This window comes from Phasianus colchicus, chromosome 6, assembly GCF_987193195.1.
Source record: "Phasianus colchicus chromosome 6, bPhaCol1.hap1.1, whole genome shotgun sequence".
Classification (NCBI taxonomy): domain Eukaryota; kingdom Metazoa; phylum Chordata; class Aves; order Galliformes; family Phasianidae; genus Phasianus; species Phasianus colchicus.
This window is the reverse complement of record NC_143441.1, coordinates 10,616,567-10,640,026: the sequence shown is the minus strand read 5'-3', so window position 1 is coordinate 10,640,026 and position 23,460 is coordinate 10,616,567. Positions and strand designations below refer to the sequence as shown.

The following is a 23,460-nucleotide window of genomic DNA, read 5'->3' as shown; positions in this document are numbered from 1 at the left end:
CTGAGAGGGTTCACAGTGTTTGCAGTTCCTACGGCCTGCACTAGCATGGCTGTTATGCTATTTTCATCTCCTAAGTGTTATTGACATGCATCTTGGTGTCAAATGCAGACAGGCATGGATACGTGTGTGTATGCACATGTCTGTAGAGACAGGTGTGTAATACTGTGTGTTGCATTAGATATTTATTTATCTAACACACATACACATCGATTATTTTGTTTTATAAATCTATACGCAAATATATAATGCCTTTAAAATGCATATATACCTCTTAGGTACACTAAACATGCCAGGAATTTGTTGAGGGCTGAGTCTTCAGATGATGTATTTGATTCTAGTTTATATTTTTATTTCATTTTATTTTTTGTGTCACCTGTTACCTGTTTATTTAGGACTTTCAAGTATGTAGCTATATATAACTGCTGAAATGAGTGTAAACATCATTTAAAAATGGATCTCTTTTTGCAAGATCTGCAACTGCCACAGTCATAAATACACAAATGAGAACGATGATCAGTCATGGGTGTACTGAAAATAAACTTATATAACTGTTAGAAAGTCTGACTTGCCCAGAAGTATTTGAAGCTGATCATGGCAAATGCATCTCATGTAAACCAACGACTGAAAAATTGGTTTATAATGAGGATTCCAAAATTCTTAAAATGTTCTCATCACAGTTAAATTCTAAAACCTTAGAAGCAGATGGAGCATAAAGAAAATACTGTGGGATAAACAACAGTGTGCACCCTATCTGGAGTTGAGTTTGGTTTTAGCATCCGCTTTTTGCTGCATTACCCTCATTACTTCAAAGATGTGCTAAGAAATATAGGAAAAACCTTGAAACCTTGTTTCTCTCTGACATGTATCATGAAGCCTCCCTGGGACTAATACCACCTTGTGAAAACTTCAGTTCTCAGAGGATTCCCATAACTTAGTGGTGTAGATGCGTTATAGTCTCTTTTTTAACCTTAATTTTCAGGATTTGGTGCTGGCTTGCCAAGGACTGTCCCATTGTTCGTGACTGAGCACAGGGAGCAGCCTGCAGCCAAGGTAGTTCTCAAGCTACGTCCTGGGTGATAGGTCTGTGTCAGACCTGATCTTGTGCAAAAAGTGGAGCCTGGTGTGCAGAGGACTTGCTTGCAGTCATATAGGCTGAACAGAGAATTAAACCCTGCAGGCGTTGTTAAAAAAAAAAAAAGACTGAATTTTCTGAGCTGCTTTAATAAAAGTGATTGTCCAGATCCTCAAATGGTGAAAATTGGCATAAAACCCATTAACTGCACCACAGCTGTGCTGATTTACATCAACTGAGGACATGGTGCAGTGGAAGAGGACAGAGTCATAGCATATGTAATGGAGTACACCTCGTCCTCTTCCCTGGCGAACATTTATCAGGTCCCGCAAGGCTGTAATGGTGCATATTAGAAGATGTCCAGCATGATCTATGGAGTGGTTTAAATTGCATCAGACTTAGTGTGGCCTCTCACACTTCCCTGAATGGAGAAACTCAATAATTCTGAGCTACTGCAGCTCTGAAAAATTGGGTTCGTAAATCTCTTTTCAACTCACTCGTCGTGTTTCCAAGGATGATCATGGTGCAGCTGCACTGAATATGCACCCTACAAAGTGTGTGGTTCAAAGCAGCAGACTCTGTGTTTTATACACTGTATGCAAGCGTTTCAGTTCACCTTTAAGGAGCAGGCTTCACTTCACCAATCTGTTTTTCTGGTAGTACATCTGCTGGGAAGAAAAAGGCATATGGGTCTGCTCTGAGGAAAAGCGGACTCCTCTTGGCAAGATCAGGTTCTTGAGCCTGAAAGCATCAATTCTGTCTCATGTGAGACAGGGAGAAGAGGGGAAGAGCAAAAGGACTGTGCACAGCTTCATCCTGTTTAAAATGAAGTGTGGGAAGGAGCAAGGGAAGAAGAGGAAAGCGTATGTCAGCTGTCAGAAAAGTATCAAATTAAGCTGATAAGTAATCTTTGCACAGTGAGTAGTGTGCTGTTAATTAGCCTTATTTCAAGATTCGGCACAGGAGGGAAGAACTGCAGGATTTGGAAGTTTGTTTACTGATTGTTCCCTGGTCATGCAATTCAGATGGTTTTGGGGGGGGTTGAAGGAGTGTTCTCCATCTAATGGAGCTAAGGGAGTATTGCCCCACAGTAAGGAAGGTAGATATGGGTAAACATGAAGAATTAAAAAAAAAAAAAAAAAAAAAAGCAGCAGCCAAACTCCAAGCCACCAAAACAAAACCAAATGACAGACGTTGAGCCAGACATAAGGGATGATGGAAAGAGATAGGGATTTCAGCAAGCCCTGGTTTTGGTCCTGCAATCTTCATCCCCTGCCATCACTCTGCACTGTCAGCCCTGCTGAAATCAGTGTAACAACATAAGGATTAGGACACTTGATCAGCAGTGCACTTAAATGTGCACTCAACTTAAACATCTGAACAATCCCTTTGAATTCAATGGCTGCACTCATGGAGTTAAAAATAAGCCTGCTGTTAAGTGCCTTCATCAGATCAAGGTCCAATTATTTACTCCATGGGAGTAGTTCCAGGGGAACTTGCGCCTTTGGGTTAATAAACTTACAAAAAATAGCTTTTGTGTCTGATTTATGTAGTGGCAATACAAAGCATACTTTGAAGAGGGTAGTGCTCTTAAAATCTTTTTTGAGCAATGAAACCTGTGTCAAACAGGTTAAAATAAAAAAGAAGGGACATAATAATATATATATTAATATAGATACTTAATATAATAGTAATAATTAATCTTCTTTAGAAAAGAAATTCTACTAGAGATCTCTGTATATTTTCAAGGGACATCTCAAGTTGAGGCTTCTCTTTTTGGGGCTGTTATTTTGCCGTTAGTCTGTTGCTACTTCTGGTTGGATTGGAGATGGATCTTCAATGAGATCTTCAAAATATTAATTTCTTTTAAATGACTAAAAAAACAAATGCAGGGTGACCATGTTAATTCCTGAGTTTTGCTTCTGCCATCTAAAGGCAATTTGTGCATAAAGCCTCTCCATAGCCTGATGCTGCATATTACATTCCCATGTGTCAAGGCCAGGGCTCATCCCACAGCACATCAGATGCTTGGCTTTCAGCAGCTGGGGTGAAACCTGGGCTCTCCTGAGGGTGTGAATCACCACAGGTGGGCTGAGTTGTCATCAGGAGGTGCTCACTGCTCGCCTCCCTGCTGTGGTTATAACAGGAATGAGGGGCTGATAGTGCTCCAAACTTAGCCACCTCAACCATATGCCTGCAGCGTGATAGGAAGAATCTAAGCTTATACATACATTTTTTCTCCCTCCAGGTAATATTCACTTTGCATTGACCTTCTGCACTGTTCAGCTCTCAAAGGCAGTCTCTGGGGGAGCACCAGGGCTCACGTAGCAAAGGGGTTGCAGACCCATTTGCTGTTGACCCTGTGGCCTGTCACCCTTGATGTCTTCCTCTTGGGTGTCTCAGAGGTGTCTTCCAGGTTTGCATTCTTCCAGGAGACTCTAGCGTTGTTAATATTCCCCATCACAAATAGCAGAGAACCACCAGCAAAGCTCCTGCATGCTGAAAATAGCTCTAGTGCTAAATATAGGGGATTTTTTTTTTTATGAATCTATTTGCTACTTCCATTAGTCAGGGCAGAAATACATTATTGTAAGGTGTCTAAGCATTTTGTCATTGCTCACTGGCTGTGTCAAAATGTAGTCTGAACAGTTATCACTATATTTCTGATTAATATTATAACAACCACTGGCTAATCACAGAGTCAGCAGTGAAAACCGCTCTAATCGTTATCTTTCTGGCTAAGTAACTTCCCCGTTATTTGTTGTAGGCTGCAGATTTTGGTGGGTGGGGGTTCTTTTTTCTTGTAATGGTAAACGTGAGATTTTATCCTCAAAGGAGTGATTATCTCAGAGCAAAATTGGCAAGGTTAAACACTATCTATAAAAAAACATTCAGCGGTGTGCCATGAAATGAATTACATAATATATCAGTCATCTACCTAGCTTTTGAAAAAGTGCAAATATGTGTTTGTTCAGTCTGGGTGAGGATTTTATATTGGGTTCCTTTTTCCATGAAGGTAAAAACGACCTTGGTTATTAGAAAGCAAAGATATACTGAACTGAGTAGAATCAACACAGGTTCATTTCATTTAGTTCCTGCTAAAATTGAAAGAAGGGAAAATATAGATTGAATTTATTTTACTATATATCGCCTCATTTGAACTTTAGGAAAGCATTAACCACTAAGGAAAGCCTTTCTTGCATCTCCCTTCTATAATCTCTTACAGCTGCCATGTTAAGGAAATTGCCTCGATTTCACTGATTCTTTGCTATGAAGTTCAACCAACAGCCACTGTGTTCCTGGGGAAATGGATGCTCTATGGCCATTACAGGATGACAGCACTTTGACCTGATAGCTGTATGTATCTACACACAAACGCACAAAATCCTGACACTTTAAAATCACAAATTGGTATATTTTTCCTAAGACTTCAGTAGATCTCCTCTGTGGGACCCTATTTTAAAAAGTGCTATTGTATCAGTTTGATTATTTTATAGAATGTAAGAAAAAATTCTTGCAAAGATGGAAATCCACAGGCTAAAAGCTAGTTGCTGTCACCATAATTTTATAATAGTTCCTTTCCAGAAATACATGCTCTGCAACTGTTATTAAATGATCGGTGTGTGATTGTGCACACTGCTTGACTCTACATTTTCCGGGTGGAAATCAGACATCTCCAAATCCAAGTTTACTGTTAAGCTGAACTCCTTCTCTTTATTTTGATTTTATGATGGAGTCAAAATTCTGGAGAGCAATTTTGACTGGCATAAACCAGTATAGCTCTGGTAGAGCACATAGAGCTACACCCATTTCTACCAGCTTAGCAGCTGGCCCTCTGATCATGAAAATCTGTATTATCACCTTTTTTATAGGTGATAATTGCTGCATAAATACTGCAAGCTCAGGATATTAGCACTAGTTCTGAGAAACTTCACAGTGGGTCACGTTTATCCCTGCACTGAGGTGCTGGTGGCGCATCTTCCCACAGATCTCATCTCCTCAGCCCTAGGATTCTCCTCCCTTCTTTGTCTCCCATCCACACTGGCCCTTTTCCTGTACCATGCCTGGCAGGAGCCAAAATCCCAGTGAGGAGGCTAATGAAGAGCCAAATGAAAGTATGCTTCTCTGAAATACGTTTCCTTTTAGCTATGTTTGTATTCGTTTGGATGTTTATTTTGGCTCATAGGTTTTTGACAATTTGACAATAGAGCACCATGTCACCCTTTAAGGGACGTGCTGGTGATGGGTTGATGGTTGGACTGTATAACATTAGTGGTCTTTTCCAACCTTAATGATTCTGTGATTCTATGCCTAAATGTTCATGAGAGTGATTAAGTGGAATTAATAAGGTGCAAGGGGCTTGTAGAAGTGGGGTGCAGTGAACTAGGAGGCAGTAGACAGTGTGAGTCACAGGTCTTAATGTCAGTTGTCTGACATTCAGCATACCCCATTCAGTATATTTTGGGGTCTGAACTTACCCCCTGGGTAGGATGGACTGCAGTTCAATGTTGCATAGGTGCATTGCTCTTTGACAGCTCAGCACAATAAACCTACTGTATTAGTGATTAAAATTTCCTAAGGGCTTGATAGGAAATTCTTCCATTCATCAGCATTGCTGACCTAGCCTACTTTCAGGGCCAAATTCAAAGGCAGCATACATAGCAGCGTAATTTAGACCTCTTGGCCTCGTTCCTTACCTCTGCTGCAGAGCTCAACACTGCAGAGCTCGCTTGCACTAGCAGGGAGGGGCTTCCCAGCTTCCCATTTTGGATATAAAGTCAGTTTCATCCCATTAGTTCCCTCCATCAAGCATCACATCTAGGCTAAGAAAGATCCCCGCACCCATCTGATCAGGTGCTGCCACTGCTGCAAGGCAAGTCTTGGGTAGTTCCCAAGCGCACTTTGTATTCTGTGACCTTCAGTCATGCCTGAAGCTTACATCCCCACAGAACTCTTCTTGGTTGTGCTGATTTCACCAGCAAAATCCAAGACCTGAAGGACAACTTTCAAGGCCACATGTCTCCTTCTGCCCAGTGACTTCCAAATCCCTTCCCGTCTACCTGCTCTCCACCTTTTCCATCCTTGCTTAATTTAGGACTTGAGAACCTCGTACCCACGCAGATTTCTATTCATCTCTCACTGCTCTGATTCAGCTAGCTGAGGAACTGATCTGCAGAAAGATTAAGCAGCTCCCTGTAAGCCACACCTTAGGTTGGCAGCAGAGCAGGTATTCTCCAAGATCCCATCCTGCAAGCTGAGCTCCTGCACCATCTCTCCCTCCCCTCCTTTTCCATACACCACCATGATCACTGGTGCATATAGCCTTTCCAGCCTGCTCTGGCAGAGCAGAACTTTTGCTGAAATCTGTGCGTATGAGGGCATATCCTAATTAATCCCATTTTTCTTCTGCCTACACCAGCTGAAGCCTCTCCATGCCATTATTCTCCCTTCTACTATAAAAAGAATTATTTTAAAAGCATCCTCAGACAATCTGACGCAGCCTGGAGACAGCAGGGAGTCACAATTCGGGTCACCCAGCGTGCCCTAGCACCATGGCCAGCATGACACGTGTCATGGCATCACCATGAGAACTCTGCAGCATCTCCCTGCCCAGCTGGGTGAATGTCAAATAGCAGGAGGCTGCTGGGCTCTCATTAAAACACACTTGCTCTAACACTCCCTATCTCCAATGTTTAAACCAGACCCAACATCGCACCAAAATTTACCCTGCACAGTTTTGCTCTCCTCTCTCCCTGAGCCCCAGGTGACTTTGAAGAACAAGGCACCCATCCCCGAGAGCCGGTCCCGCTGCGGGCTGCGTTATTCAGGCGGCATTAGATCATGTTAACGTTAGATATAATCCAGTACAAATCCTCTTAGTGTCACTGGCACTGTAAGGGTTGTTATAATTGCTCGTAGCTTAAAACAATTTTGCAGCTTTTCTTCACCTCGGCAAGCTGGCTCCAATTAGAGGAAGGGAACTTTCTGAACCTGCAGAGTCTGTATTTAGGGCACAGCCCCATCCTGACAACACGCTGTCAGCCCCGCCGAGCAGCTGGTAAAATGTCCACTTTATTGCAGAGACGTGACAAAAACAGAGCGAGGAGAGTAACACGCGCGCTCCAGATTCGTTCAAAGCCCTTTGGAAGCACCTCCTAAGGCGATTATTTTGTTCTGCCTGACTCTGCTTTCCCAGGGCTGCCTGTCCTCGTTCTGCATTGCCTGTTTTTTAAGTAATGTTCCCATTTCAGAAAGTTAGAGAGAAGGTAGAGAAGAGGAAGGAGAACAAATTAAGAGATGGTGAGTCTGCAAATGTGCTTTCAGCTGGTGGAGAATCACAGAATCATAGAATAGCTCAGGTTGGAAGGGACCTTTAAGCCCATCCAGTTCCAACCTGCTGCTCTGGGCAAGGTTCCACACACCTGCCCAGGGCCCCATCCAACCTGCTTCCATGGTGGGACACCCACAGTTTCTCTGGGCTGTTGTGCCAGTGCCTCACCATCCTCTCGTGAGGAGAAACATGATTACAAGTGAGGTGGACTATCACGATGCTCTGAAGGCAGACTGCATGGTGTGTAGAAGCCCTGAGTCAGCTGCATCCAGGAAAGCTGGATGTGCACGTGGTATACATGCTGGATAGGAAAAACCACATGACCAGAGTATAGATTTGCCCCTTAAGCCCTGCTGGCAGCATGGACTGGTCCTAGTAATGGCTGGGAGCAGGAAAAGAGTCTCTGTCCATCAGCATAATGGGACATCAAACTGAGCACCTGCAACACCGCATCCACAGGAAAGGAGCAGGATGGATCTCCTGCTCCGTGCTCACAAGAGACCAGCTGCATCATAAGTAATGCAGTGCTCTCTGCCAGCCTGTTTAGCTGCCAGTTTCTTTGTGACATCCATGTTTAAGCCAATGCCAGCACTGCCTTTATGCTGAAGGACCAGGCAGGCATAGAGCACCTGCAAGCTCTGGGTCTGCCTCCAGGAAAGCAAGGGAAACCTTCTGCTGCCACATCCTTGTTTTGCAAGGAGTTCATCATAACAGCCGTGCATGCTGTAAAAAATGTTGGCAGAAGGAATGACCGTAAATTTGACCACAGCGCTGGCCAGATACTCTTTGTCAGAGAGTTCAATTTGAGGCCAGTGTTGAAGTGGAAATCTAGAAGCACGTGGGAGCTGAAGCGTTATTCCTGGCTGAAGGGGTGGTGTTTGGAATGGAGGTGCCCCTTGAGATCATGGAAAACAATCTTGTGCCAAGCTATCTGCTGGTGAGAGTTATGCATGACAGCATACTAGGTCACTGATGCCAAACAAGAGAAGTCCATGTCCTCCAGTGTTTTCCTGTCCTCTGGCTGCAAGCACTGGCACACTCACACCCCGCATCACCTCGTTCTGCCTCGCCTGTCCAAACCAGCTCTGTGCCAATTCATTTCTGACCAGCAAAAGATTTTAGTCAAATAGGTGAGGAAAGGTCCGACGATACTGGGACTGGGGCAGAGGGGCTTGTGCACACAGATGGATAGACAGGGGAGGAAGAGGAATGAGAGACAGGGGAGCAGAACTCCTCACCAGCAGAAGCAAGGGCCTGGAGTAGCTCAGCCATCAGGAGGACAAACAGTGTACAAGTGAGCAGATACAGAGCAAACAAAGACTCAGGGGTGTGAGATCCAAGAATAAAACAAAGATTTTTCTTTCATTTCTTCTTTCCTCCCTGTGCTCCTATCCATAACCACAAAAACACACAGGACAAAATGAATTTCAGGATCTGGCTCTGTAGAGGAATGTGTGCTCCTTGCTCCCTCTTGTTTTGCTTGACTCGAATCACATGGACACATCTGGCCCCCCAGACAGGCACAGTTAAACATCTCCTTCCCCACAGCAGTGTGATCCTGTCCCCACTTCTTCCCCACCTTGCTTGCTGGTGACCTGCCAGGGTGTGGTGGTGACAAGATCCTGCCACAGCTTTGCTTGATGCACAGATATGGCCAGCACATGTTTTGTGGGTCCTCCCTGCTTATAGCAACTCTCCCAAAGCTCTTCTTCCCTTAATGCCCTGGTGCCTGGGCTCATCATGGCATCTCCCAGATCACTGGCACTGGCACTGGCACTGAGGTGACTCAGAGCTGAGGTGAACCACTCCAGATGGAGATACCTGGGGAGCATTATGCTGATTTCAGTGCCACACGGCAAAAAGGGAGCAGGCAACTCCATGAGAGGTAGAGGAGAGCTAGACCTGGACACAGGGGTAGAAGCAGAAGAAAAGCAAATCTACAGGTATGGTTTATTTCATTTTTTTTTTCCCTCTAAAATAAACTGGGAAGCGGAAGTAAAGCCTACTTTACCTACAGCAATAAATCTACTTCCCTGATGCTGACATAAAGCAAGCTCAGAGCTTTTCTAGGGCACCAACAATAAAGAGGACTTTTACCAACAAATGGAACCAGGGTGCATAATTCTGTGCTGAGAGCTGAGCAGGCCATCAGCTCCTCTAGGAATTCAGAAAAGCAAAGGTGGCTAAAGCTGGTTCAGCCTCTGCATTGCAGCTTGTCCAGAACCAGGACCTCTGGTGGATTTGCAAGCCATACTTTATATAGTAACCAGGGAAATTACCATGGGGGAAGAGTATAGACCTGCAGAGCCAGCAGCCAGTCAGCAATAGGTGCCTGTTCAGCTCTCTGATACCTGCAAGGTGACCTCCTCATCAGTGAAGGAGAGTAGTTCAGCTTAATAAACTAACCTGGATGGTTTCAATCGCCTTACCATCTTCTTGCAGTGACAGTTGGCGCTAAAATGAGAATATAGAGAATAAGCCACTAAATTAAAATGACCCAGCTCTATGATGTTGAGAAAATCTGCAGAGGAGCTCTGACTTGCTGAAATACAGAACACCCTCAGCTCCCATAGACTCCCTGGGTTCCAAAAGCATGCCGTGATTGACAACAAATTATTGGCTTTCTTGCACATCTTTGGAGGTGTTCCAAGAATTCCTGCAGGACTTTGTTGACTTTGCAACAGAAAAGTCCACTGCTCTGGAAAGCAGTGATTCTTTCTGGGAAGAGTTTGCTTTCTTAAGAGTCATTACCAAAGGAGAAGGGAGGTTGAAGACAGCTGTATAAGGAGACTTTGATACTTGCGTTTGTGTCACATCTGTTTACATGTGCTGGCAGAGCGCCAAGCACGAGTGTCCTCTTATTCTCCTATAAATGAATCTTTTCCTCATGTAAAATGCATCCTTCTCTCCCAGCTCCCAGAATATCCATAGCCATTGGACATTTAATGATCTTTGCCCAGAGCATGCTTCTACCTCTGTTCCTCATAGCCTCAGCTCTGTCCTTTTATCATATTTTATGCAAGATGAAGCCACACATTAAAAACATTTTTGTCTGTCATTTATAACAAAACAGCAGCTGGCCCCTGTGGAGGCAGGAAGACACCATGATAAATGAGGAATGATCCTTTTTGCCTGTGATGTCACAGCAACTTGCATTCAAATTCATTATAGAAACAAATGTGCTTAAACTTCTGCAAATAAGAGAGGGCTGCCTCTGAAATTAGTTCCATTTTCAAGGTCAGTAAGCAAAGAGTCAGTCCATGTTCCTTGGAGACAGCCTCCAATCAGAGGAAACAGCTCCCCTGCCAGCCAGCTGTTATCTGCATAGTCCTTCTTTGCTATTTGATGTGCCACGGGCTTCTTGTCACTTGGCAGTGAGATATTTTCATCATTCCACCAGCTGACACCCTTCACGTTCCCATTTCCCTGGTGCAGAAATCCCCACGTCTTACAGCAAGCAAGGGGCTCAGTCTCCTTCTCGTGTAGTTATCACGATGACATTTTTCCAAGACACATTTCATATATCTCTTGCAGCCTCTTTAGCATTCTTCCTTGCAAATAAATACATTGGTTTTAATAGCCACTTGAATTCGACCCAGAGGGGAGTGATTAGGCTCTTAATGAGCTATGCAATGCATATTCTCTACTGGCTAAATCTTGAGGTGCTTACTCAGGCAAACTGCCACAGAGACTAAGGCTGCTTAAAGCACTTCCAGATGTGGCCCCTTCAAATTAACTACAAGACTAAGCATCGTTCATCTCAGTGCCAAGGAAGGAATACCAGCATAGCTCACTGCCCAGTTCAGAGCCACTGGACTCCCCTTAACCCTCCAGCCCCAGCTGTGCAGATAAAGGAGAGGTAGCACAGACAGGAAAGCTGACCCCATGGCTGCTAATGATGCCATTGGCTTAACTGTATGCAGCCCTGGAGGTATTGTGATACAATTCCAAGGAAGGAAATATCTCCATATGCATGCCTTGGAAAACCACATAATAAGCAGTAAGCAGTTTGCCCACACCATCCCAACTCGAGAAGAGCTGTAATACTTCACAATTCTACGTTTTCTCTGTTGTTGACAACAAAGGAACTCTTTCTTGGGAGAGAGATGGTGGGAAGATGGTCAGTGACAAGCATGTCTGCGATAAATGCCAGGCTGACTTCACAGAATCACAGAATCACAGAATCAAAAGTTCATAGGGGTTGGAAGGGACCTCCGGAGATCATGTAGTTCAAATCCCCGCTAAGGAAGGTTCCCTACAGTGGGTTGCACAGGAAAGCATTCAGGCAGGTTCTGAATATCTCCAGAGGAGACTCAAAAACCTCTCTGGGCAGCCTCTTCCATTGCTATGTCATCCTCACAGTAAGGAGGTTCATATGAAACTTCCTGTGCTGCAGTTTGTGCCCATTTCCCTTTGTTCAGTCACTGGGCATCACCAAAAAGAGCCTGGCCCCGTCCACTTGACTCCCTTTAGATATTTATAAACAGTGATGAGATCCCCTCTCAGCCTTCTCTCTTTCAGGTTAACAGCTCCAGGTGTCTCAGCATTTCCTCATAAGAAAGATGCTCCAGGCCTCTCATCATCTTTATGGCCCTTCTCTGGACTCTTTCTAGAAGCTCCCTGTCATTCTTAAACTGAGAAGCCCAGAACTGGACACACTACTCCAGATGTGGCCTCACTGGAGCAAAGTAGAAGGGGGGGATCACCTCCCTTGACCTGCTGGCCACACTCTTTTTAATGTACCCCAGAATACCATTGGCCTTCTTGGCCACAAGGACACATTACTGGCTTATGGCAAACCCATCAGAATACCTAGGTCCTTCTCTAGAGAGCTAATTTCCAGCAGGTCAGTTGCTAATCTGTACTGATTTACGTGGTTTTTGTTCCCCAGGTGTAGGACTCTACTCTTGCCCTTGTTGAACCTCATTAGGTTCCCAGCTCTCCAACCTGTCACTGAACAGCAGCATTATCACCTATCCCTGCAGAAATACTCCTCTCTAACCTCCCATGGGTGGCACTAAAACAGACAGATAATCTCTCTCAGCTTCTTCCATAGCTGGTGGCAGGAAGTGACCACCTCAGGGAACAGCTGAGCCTTCCTGCCAACTTCTTAATTACTTGCCTCATAATGAGATGAGTTGATCCCAGGAAAGGCCGCTCTTTCCCTCAATTCATTGGTCGTAAATGGTGGCTACAGATGGAGTGCAGACTACACGCTTAGCTTTTAGGCTGTTAAAGTTGTATAAGGGGAATCCTACTGCCCCTTCACTCTGTTGCAAAAAGCTGGCCCCAATTGGGCCTGCTTCCTTCATACAGACAGAAGACTGGATTGAAGGGTGGCTCTTAACACTCTTTGGGGTGTGATTTCACCACACATTTTTAATGTACAAAAAGTGAATCTCTGATGCGCTTGTTTGGCCTTTGGTCTCCTGCCACCTTCTATATGCACCAAGGAGAAGTATCTCCAAATCCACCTGCACTGTGAAATGACTCATCAAACACACCATCAAATTACCTTGCACATCTCAGGAACAACACTACCGGCACACTGCACATTAAGACTCAACACATAGCTGAAAGGTCCTCACTCTTCAGCTGGCTATCCTTGCTCCCAAAAAGCATATAAGTTTGATGGGACGTGATGTCTTTGCCTGGTGTGCAGAGTGGGAGTCACCTGGAAACCAGCAGGCTGAAGTGTCATGCAGTGCAGTAAGATTACTTGCTTTACGCTGCTTTATGCATGCATGGGGAAGGAGTTTATGCACTGCTATGAACAGCAAATTGCTTCAAAACCCGAAACGGCTGAAAAGTCATATGGTCATAACCCTTGGTTTTGTAAGCTATTCTGATAGATTTACATCCAAAAAATAAGGCAATCATACAGAGACAAGAAACCAGAACAGAATGAATCACTGGTTACAGCAAAATCAGGAACAAATACTACAAATCTCAACTTTTCTATTCAAAATTTTCTGCACTATTGCAAGGAATTCTGTCCCTTGTGGATCTGTCTCAGCAATCACTGGGAAAGATAACTTTTGTGCTGACAGACCTGCAAAGGTCTGCAAACACAAACAAAACCTGAAGCATCTCATTCTTCTCACTCTTCTACTATGCTTACGGAACAGTTTTAATATCAACAGATACCAAGGAGAAGTGATTTTTCTTAAGTGGAGTTCACATCACATTTCTAATAATGTCGTCATTTATCTGTGTAATATATATAGCTGTATGTATAACATGCACATACAGCAGAAGTAACCTCTCCATATATCACAACCGTTTGTGTGATATAAATATGACAAATGTACTATAAAGCTGTACAAAATATTCTATGTAGTGTTTTGTAGTATGCATGTATCCATTTAACATCATACATATTTTTTTCTTGTAAGATACAACAAGATGCAATCTTTCAAATTCATGCAAGTAAAAGTTATGGGAATGAAAACTGTGAATAAACAGAATGCACTAGAACAAACATTCAAGATTATGCACATAGGACATGCAAGACCTCTCCAAGGAAAATGCAAGGGCAATGGTATTTTTAACAGTGTCTTGGACGAACTTGGTCTTCATGGACACGCAGTCCTGCAGATTCTTTTATGAAATTCAAAAAGACTTTGCAAAGCACAGAGGGTCCATCCACTCCTGTGATACACCTGCTTTACCGAAACCACATTCCTGTGCTAACTCCTCTTTGCAGCCAAGAGAGCTGGATACATACAGCAAGTCTGATGCTCTGGCTGTCTAGGGAACAAGAAGAATTATTAAGACATTGTGATGCAACTGTGGACACAAGTATTACTGTAATAGCAGTGATCACAATTATTAATAATGGCCCGAAGACAAATAGAAACAGAAGATGGAAACCTTTATCCTGTCTGTTCCTTTCTTAGAACAAGAAGCAATAGCTGGTCTAAAAAGTGGAGGCTGTTCTGTTTTATTCTTTGAATGCTGCAATTTCCCAAGAGTGGCTGTAAAGTCAGAAGGTATGCTTTGCAATTTGCTATTGTATTAAACAGCACTATTTTCCTCTGTTATTTTATCACTTCGACCAAACTCTGGGTAACTGAAAATTCAGATGTGTACTAGCCAAATAGTAAATCATAGAATCAAAGAATCATAGAATCATAAAATTGTAGAATCATAGAATGGCTTGGGTTGGAAGGGACCTCAAGGATCATCAAGTTCCAACCCCCGTGCCACAGTCATGGTTGCCAGCAAGTACTGGATCAGATTGCCCAGGGCCATATATAACCAACCTGGCTTTAAACACCTCCAGGGATGGAGCATCCACAGCTTCTCTGGGCAGCTGTGCCAGCGCCTCACCATCCTCTCAGAAAAAACTTCTCCCTTCTAATCTAAATATCCCTTCCTTTAGTTTGAAAACATTCCCCCTTGTATTTCACTATTTACCCTTGTAAAAAGTTGAGTAAAAGTGTTCATTTTATACTCCTCGTACTTCTAGGAAGTCACATTAATCATTGCTTTTGAGCACTCAAAATGCAAAGGGAATGTTTGTGAATGTATGATGTTCATGACCATCTGATAATTTTTGCAGAACTGCCTGCTGTGTTCGGTGAATTAACACACTCTTAAAAGGTTCACACATCCAGCCAGGTACCAGAGCCAACATCCTGTGATTTGTATGCTCACTCATGGGCTAAGTCTAAGAGTGCCACACTTGAGCTTAGATGCTGAGTGTTTGATGCACGTGCTTGTATCTTTGGTCAGTGCTGGTGCAATACTGGGTGCTCCAGGTATAATAAGCTTAATAACAATGAAATCAGTGAAAGTTCAGACAAGTGGAGGATCCAGTCCAGCGGGTCTCATGGTTGAATTCACGACTGGCTTACAAACGATCCTTGTGCCGTAATGTCTAAATTTATATCAAACCTTAACTAAAATAATCAGCATTTCTAGAATTCAAAATGAGTTATTGCTTTCCAAAGTCCTGCAATAAATTATCCCCTTTCTTCCAACTCAGAAAGACCTATTTCTATGACTTTTCATTTTGAAGAGCTCGTGTGACTTCAGGAAAAATTAAAAAAAAAATAGAAAGAGGGATAATATATAACTGTTTTTTGTTTTATCCAGACAGATTCATGTGGATCGTTGCAGCCTTAATTCAAAATTGTATTGACTGATTTCTTTCTGCATCCCAAGGAGTTGCTAAGCAACATGGATTCTCCCTCACCACGCATTTGTCAAAACAGAAAAAAAGTGAGAAGAAATAGAAAAAGATTCACTTTCTCTGATAGATCTATCAAACCACGAAGTACCACTTATTTTAGAATCACCTGAAGTTATACCACTGATATATTCACTTTCTCAGTGGTGTGGCTGGTTCTAGAGCTTAAGTTCAAAACCAATGAACAAAAATGGGACACTGCTGGATGATGGCTTTTACTCATTAGTCCATCCATAGCCAGTGACTCACAAATCTGCCCACTGCTCCTTGTGCTAAATTCTTAGTTCTTCTTAGGAGGAGCAATGGGTTGAAGAATGAGAGCTCAGCTGCCCTCAGTCTGGAGCTCTCCTCTGAGGCCTTTAGAAAAGATGAATAATTCCAGGTGGCTGGTACAGTCTGAATGCTATCATTGGGGCTGTGCTGACACCACACCTGGGCTTGTGGATCACTATAATAACACAATCAAACAGAGAGGGTATGGCAGTGCTTGAGGTGTCTGTCATGGTATGCACTGTAGGCTATATATTCAACATATGCAAACTGTTTCATGGCAGTGCTGCTTGAATGGTCTATCAGAAGCCTGTGTATGGTCACAAGGAGTATTTCAAAAAGCAGAGATTGAATTTTAACTTCTAACATACTCTTGAAGACAGCGACAACCAAAGTTTGTGGAAATTATTCTTTTTCTTTGCTCTCTAGCAAAATGATTCTTCTCTGGCAGTTCCTTATAATGCTGTATAATGCATAACGCCTCCATCTCTTCTCAGGAAGGAGAGCTGCTTTGGTATTCACCAGCTAGTTAATAGTTCTCTTGCTTTTCCTGAAATGTACTGCAAATAGATTTGCACGGGCAATAACTATACACTTTTTTTTTTCCTCTGAAAGATGTAGATACAAATTGGAATACAGAAAGGTGAGGCCAAATTTTGCAGTCCACTGCACTAAGGAAAAGTAGGCAAAAATCTATTGACCTTTATGTCTTGATGTTATGTTTATTCAGTGAAATCATTCCTGATTCACTGTGGTATATGTGAGAACAGATTTTGGACCTTTATACTGCACTTTGAAGGCAGATTTTTTGCCCACAGAAACATCCATTTGTAACTTCAATTGACAACACACCTCTGAGGACTCTTAAAGTGGGGAGCAGGAAAGTGTTACTGCTTGATTTTTCTCTTGTTGTTCATTAAGTACGATGAGCTCTGCTTCTCCAACATTTTGAGATCCAAAACGAACAGTTCTCTCCTCACTCTGAAACAGAAATTGTACTATAAGTGTAGAAAATTGTAAAATTCTTAGTGTTTCAGAACACTGTCAAATAGTGGATGTGGCCCAGTGTGTTTTGCTTAATGGCTTACCTACAAGATCAGGAAAGCAGCTTCAGAAATGCATTTATATTGTTAAATTGATTCATTTTGAATATAACTATAGCTCTTAATATGTGTTTCCTCTGAATATTCTCAGATAGAGTTTTGTTGTCAGAAGCCTTGGTAAAAGAAAACATGGAGTTTAATTATATACTCAAAAATGGGTGGTGGTGTATAGTGAATGTCACAAATACGTGCAGCAAGCCCCTAATGATAGAAATTATCCTTAAATCAAGTTAAGAGAGGGAAGAATTACACCTGACCCCACATGCTGGATGGAAGGGACTAGAAGTTTATCTACCATCCATTCTATGCAGTGGATGGGATGCAGATGCAGTTTCCTTTGGGAGGTTAAGTGAGAATTTCTAAATTCTCTGTAATTCTTCAGCGTATAGGAATCCTTCACAAATTCTTCAGTCAGTTTGAGGACTGGAAAGATTGTGAATGGATCTGTAGTCCAAACACAATAACTGTGCACAATGGGAAAATTCATCCCCAAGTAATGAATAATGAAAACGTTCCGTTCTGAAAATTAGAATAAATTTTTGGCAGTTTCATTTCCTTTTCTAATCTTGAAAATATCAATATGATATGTATCTTCAAGCTCCACTGATAACACAGTCCAATTTACAGATCTAGCCCAAATTTCTCTTTGTGAGCTACTATGTTCTGAGTAGGTCTGACTACTTATAATGATAAAGCCCATTAAAGTGATTTTCACATCAGGTCCTATTTATTAAAAATACTGAATTCTCTTTTCTTCCTTCTTTTTTTCAATTACACTGACTGGGGCTACAGCTTTCTGATAATGTGTCTGAGTCATCGCCTCTGTGTGTGTATGTATGTGTGCGTATTTATATATAGCTTGCTGTATTTATAGCTGTGGATCTGGAGACTGGTACAGAAACCCAGCGAACAAAGCAAATTGGAAAAGCACCTTTCTTAAGCAATAAGAAGACATGCTATCAGTGCCTTTCTGCACAATTATTGCCTGCCCCAGGCACTGCTCTAAGGCACAGAGTCAAAGGTTGTCTTTCTCAACCACTCGATAAATACTTTCAATCTCATTCTTATTACTGCTTTGAAATGAAAATTAGGGGAGGAGGGGGATCAATGGGTGTGTGTTTATTAGGAGGTGTCACTGAAATACTTCATTTGCAGATCATCTTCCATCTGAGGGCCTCAGAGATCTTTACAAACATCTCAAACAACTCTGAGATTTTTAAGCCTGTTCTTGAGGTTGGCAGTTTTCTTTCCCTGAATGTGCCTGGAGTTTGGCACACTCATCCATTTTCAAAAGCATCTGCATTTTTGCAGACAAAAAATGAAGAGAGAGGTTAATTGACTTTGCCAGGTTTGCATGGCGGGTTGCGGCAACTTTGAACAGAGCAAAAGTATCCCAACTCCTGGCCTGGACTTCATGCACAGACAACATCTCTCCTGGGGAGAACAGTAGGAAAAGCTGTTGGATCTCAAATCATATTAAAACTCCCTCCTCCCCATGCTAATTCTTTGAGACCTGCTGCCCGCTGATACATTTAAAAGCAGCCATCTTTTCTGTACTAAGGTTTAAACCAGTTTGTTTGAACAAGTCAGTGGACACATCCTTCAAAACACACCATTTCCTTAGACACAAGCCACTCCTAGATGAGGAGCATGTTTCATTCAGTCCTCCTATGTCAACTCTGGGAGCTGATACTCAGACAGAAGAAAAAACAGCAAAACTTAGGAGAAAGGGAAATGTAATGGGAAAGAAGTGGAAAAAATCGCTCCTTTTGACAGAAAAAGAAGAAAAAAGAATCAACTGTGCAATTTTACTAACAATGTCTGGTAGCACTTGCACACTACAGTTTTTCACAGACATAGACAAACGTACATTGCAGTGAAAAAAAAAAAAGTAATTAAAACATTTAGCATGCCTTTGTCTTCACACGTCATGTTTACTGCCTTCTTTTTCCTCATCTTCATAAATTCCAAAAGGTACAATGATGCAATGTGCATATCTCATTCTCTGTGACTGCACTTCAGTGCAGACCTAAGCCCCAACCCCACATCTTCCCCAGGGAAAATAACTGCATAAAGCTCCCTGGTGCACAGCTGTACACCAGACACGAGTTTTGATGCCCCACAGTTTTACGTCAGAGTAAGGGAGTGAAAAGGGTGACTGTTTTTTACCACTTGTTTCTTTTTCTCCTTGCCAATGACTAAAACGCCCTCTAAAAGGTCCCTGAAAACTCAAAGAGAACTTTCTATCCTGAAAATAAACAAACAAAACAATCTGCCACATTTTGGCTCCAGTGGGACTTAGAGCCAAGTTCTTCAGAGTCTAAAGCCTGCTATGGAGCCACTGCTGCCTCTTCTGTGATAGAGCTAGAAGGACACATCTTCAGATTTACTGTAATTCTTCCCTTTGGTACCCCTCGAAATCATAAACATCTCCAAGCGCAGCATTATTATGTATTTGATGAATGTATACAATCTATTAGCTCATGCAAACAAGCTTGAAGCATCTGTATCTGCAATGCCCCTCACTGTTACACAAGAGCATTTATGTATGGGATGCTATTTATGTAGCTGAATATACACATATGCATATTTCTATGCATATGTATATGTGAAGGTACAGTGCATGCACCCTTATAGGTAACTGTTGTTCCACAGCCACAGAAGCACATCAGGAACCCACATGCACCCTGCTGCTGCATCTTGCTGCAGCTGACAGATGTGTAGCAGACCAAGCAGGCAGTTTCCAGAGGTCTCTGGAAGCAAAGAGCCTCTTGCTGGTTATTTATTCCAGTTTGAGCCTGCAACAATCTCCATTGATTAAATAAGCCTCTGTGCATTAGGTGTGCAGGACACTCAACACATAGCATTGTTTGGGGCAACTCAAGTCCAAATGAGTTAGACATGTGTCTCTACTATCTCTGTAGCTGTGGATGTGAGTACTGGTTGCTTTGGTTGCCCTGGTATGCTCAGTGTTTGACCACTGGGTGAGGCCGGACCCAAAGTCCTTTGAAATCAGAAGGAGTGTTTTCAGGGAAGCTGCTGGCTCTGGGTCTACTTGATGTGGCATTGCAGTCAGAACTCAGTTGGTGAACGGGAGGGCCACAACACTGACACCAGAATAGATGTCATCTCAAAGTCATGGCCAGCTGCACTGGGAAACCAAAGGAATGACTGCCATTGGAAATCTCCCAGGAGGTGGGCTGTTTATTTTCCAAGCTTTTGGTCTAAACTAAAATAAAGACAAGATAGATCCCATATTTGGTAAGAGGAGATAGGCTGAGGAAGGAAATGTTGCATCTTGTCCACTGTGATGGAAATTTTATGTCTGACTTTACTCTGTGTTCATCCCATGCATTTCCTTTGGAAATCATGGTTCGTCTGGCATCTATGCTGACTGCAGCTTTCCATTTCCAGCCACCCAACTGAGGGAGATCTCAGGTTGTCCCTCTTTCCTGCCTTCTGGAGATGCGCCAACCTTTGTATGGACTGTTGTGCTCCTCACCCAATGTTTCCTGTGTGGCTGAAGAGTGAGGGAGAAGAAGGAAGATGCGTCTGAATTGCAAGTTCAGATGGCTTTTTTTGGTGTAAATTACTGCCTTTTTGTCTGGCCTGATGTGCTGATGCTGATGGGCACTGGAAGAGGTCCAGAAGTGAGCGTTTTCCCTCTTACAGTGGGGAAAGAGCAGGTTCCCTGACACAGTGGGTGAAATAACCTCTGTTAGTGGCTGCTGCGGGTGCACTGCCATGCCTCATCATCTGGGCACGAGCCGAGGAAGGGGAAGTCTGTGTGCTTCATCTTTGACATCAGGAAGCCAGAGGGAGACTGCATGCGTAAAACTTTGCTCTACAAATGCATATTTCTTGGCTTATTACATGCATAAGTTATGCTTGTGCCACAACTTGCTCTCCTTGCTTGCAGACCACCTTCAAATACTTCAGTCTTTCCAATGGCAATCACTCCTTCAGCTTCCCTGCGCTGTTGGCCTCGGCTTTGAGGTGACAACAACAACAACAAAACAACATAAAGACCTCTGTCAAATTTCATGGCATTCAGCTGCTGTTTCAGTGCCAATTTGTATGCACAGATCTCAGGGAGAAGGCAGTTTCTGGCCACTTTACCTTCCCTTAATCGCTATATCTCAATAGGTGAAAGTAGCAGCCATAGGGACAATCAGCAGTACCAACACAAACAACAACTGTGACACGATAAGCTGTGTCCTCAGGAGAAATTTGGATTTAAAAGATATGGCCTAGGTGAATCATTAGTTAGGTACATAAACTAAGGGCAGACGAGCAGGATATTTCAACCCTCCCTGGTCTGCCAAGGGTGGGTGGAAGGATGCAGGTCTGAGTGGCCCAGAGCTGGGGTGCAGTTAGACCACCACACCATGCTGTCTCTTATTTTCAGCCATTCATCCCTTAAGCTCTTTCTCAGGTAGTTCATAAAATATTCATGTGGGAGATCCCAGAAATCTCTCTTCTCCTTTGCCGTAAAAAAGAAAATGACGAAAGTGCTTCTCTTCAACCAGCGCTTTCTTTTGTAAGAGAAATATTTTATCTCACCACTGAGACAGTAATTTCTGCTTCCAGAAACAGGAAGAGAAGTATAAACAATGTGCAGCCAGAACAAATAATAGAGGAGATTTGCCAACCACATTCCTTAAGGCACATATACAATGTCTGTGAACAGGACTGCCACAGCCCATGATTCCTGACATTCAGAGCTGCCACACCATTTATTTTAGGTTTAAGATTTATGAAAGATTAATGATGATAAAGGCCTACTGCTAGTTCTAAGCAATCTCAGGATCTCTTGCAATTTAAAAACTGTCCCCAGTGACTGTTGCAGAAAAACAGAAGGCAGAACAGTGGATGCAGGACATGGAGAGAATGCAGCTCTTCAGATCTCCTCCCAGCCCTTGCAGATATCTGGCACAATTCCCTCTGTAGGAGTGTAAGTTTCGCACATGCAGTGCAGCGCCTGCAGAGGAAAAAGACAAGAGGATTTGCCTGAAGAGCAGCACTGCAGGGCTCTGGCAGAGGGACTTCATGTCTCCCAGATCCAGATACATTCTGCAGGCTGGCAGACAGCGATACTCCAAGTGATGGGTGAATGCAAGTTCAAACAGAATCACAGAATCATAGAGGTTGGAAGGGACCTCTAGAGACCATCTAGTCCAACACCCTCCCTGCTAAAGCAAGTTCCCTACAGTGGGTTGCCATCTTCCTTCTGCTGAATTTGGCTGTAGTCGTTTTCTATTCAGACAGGAATTGCCTACATTTTCTGGGGCATGGCTCACTCTTAGCTTTTTGGGAAAGGACAAAATTCAGGGAGGAGGGCTGGCATGCAAGGCTTGTGATGTGCAATCCCAACGTTTGCTGTGGCAGAGGTGGCAGCAGGCAGCTCATCGCTGGGGCAAGATGAGGAAGAGACTAGCAGAGTCATGGAAGTGGTTAACTGGGAAGATCTATGCACCAGGTCAAACGCAGGAAGAGCCTGCCCTGGAGATAGGAAAGCTTTCAGTGTGACTGGGAGCTCATCACACCCAACTTCTGCCCCTTTCCATGTGAGTGGGCACTTATCCCACATCTTGTCCCACTGCTGAATGTTGGCAGTGTTCTAAGGAGGTTTTAACTGAGGTTCCTGGCAAGCAGTGCTAATGATGTCTGTGAGGTCAGCTCCTGGGAAGGAGATAGGGAGGTGACTGTCAGAGCCACCTCTGATGGTTATTCATCAAGTCAGGGCTTGGGGGGAAAATTACAGAAACTCATTTGACATGGGGTGGTTTTGGTTTGATTTAAATGCCAGAGAAGAAAGAGGAGGGCTTTTTGATGTAGCTGAGATTTTAAAAATAATAAATGAGGGGAAAGAGCCTCATTTTATGATTATTGAAAGCTGTTCAAGCAGTCCTGGAGGCATGAAAACTAAGAAAAGTTGAGTGAGCAGTCATTCTGGGCTCACTGAAAAACTGATCCTTGTCCTTGGCTATCATTTATGTATCCTTAATAAATACTATTGCCCTACCACAGGACTCACATAAATGCTCCAGACACATCTGTTACGGACATTACGATCTGCGTCTTTTAGACTGTGTAGTGGTCCCATTATAAATGATGAGCCAATAAATTCTCTTGAAAAAGTTTTATGATGCTTTAGTTGACATTTGGGAACTTCAAAGAATTGCATAGAGCTGCCTTCAATCTGTATGTACTGTTCTTCATTGATTAGATGAGCTCATTGATTTCTAGCAAGACCAAAGATAGAAGGGAACTGGTAGAGTGGTTAGACATGGAGAAGACCTATTAGGCCATTTGCCAGTTACCTGCAAGTGTGGGTGTTTTTCCATACCATAGCCAATGAAATATCATTTCTACTTTTATAAGATTGCAGCAATGTCCTGGACACGTGGGATTAAGGTTTCTGCTTGCAGCCCTATCAGCTCCCAAGATTGAGAGTTTGCCCTTGTGATTTGTCTTGCTGTTGGCCACA

At 43.1% G+C, this 23,460-nt stretch overlaps 1 long non-coding RNA gene across 2 annotated transcripts; it reads left to right on the top strand.

The window, feature by feature from the left end:
• The first annotated feature begins 826 nt into the window (after nucleotides 1-826).
• Nucleotides 827-14,416, top strand: LOC149917417 (uncharacterized). 2 transcript variants are annotated; one of them, XR_016467666.1, is made up of 3 exons: nucleotides 827-1,050; nucleotides 4,299-4,429; nucleotides 14,303-14,416. It is a non-coding gene; the product is annotated as an uncharacterized LOC149917417 (long non-coding RNA). The 2 variants fall into 2 exon arrangements; XR_016467667.1 differs by lacking the exon at nucleotides 14,303-14,416 and adding an exon at nucleotides 6,492-6,927.
• Nucleotides 14,417-23,460: the final 9,044 nt, after the last annotated feature.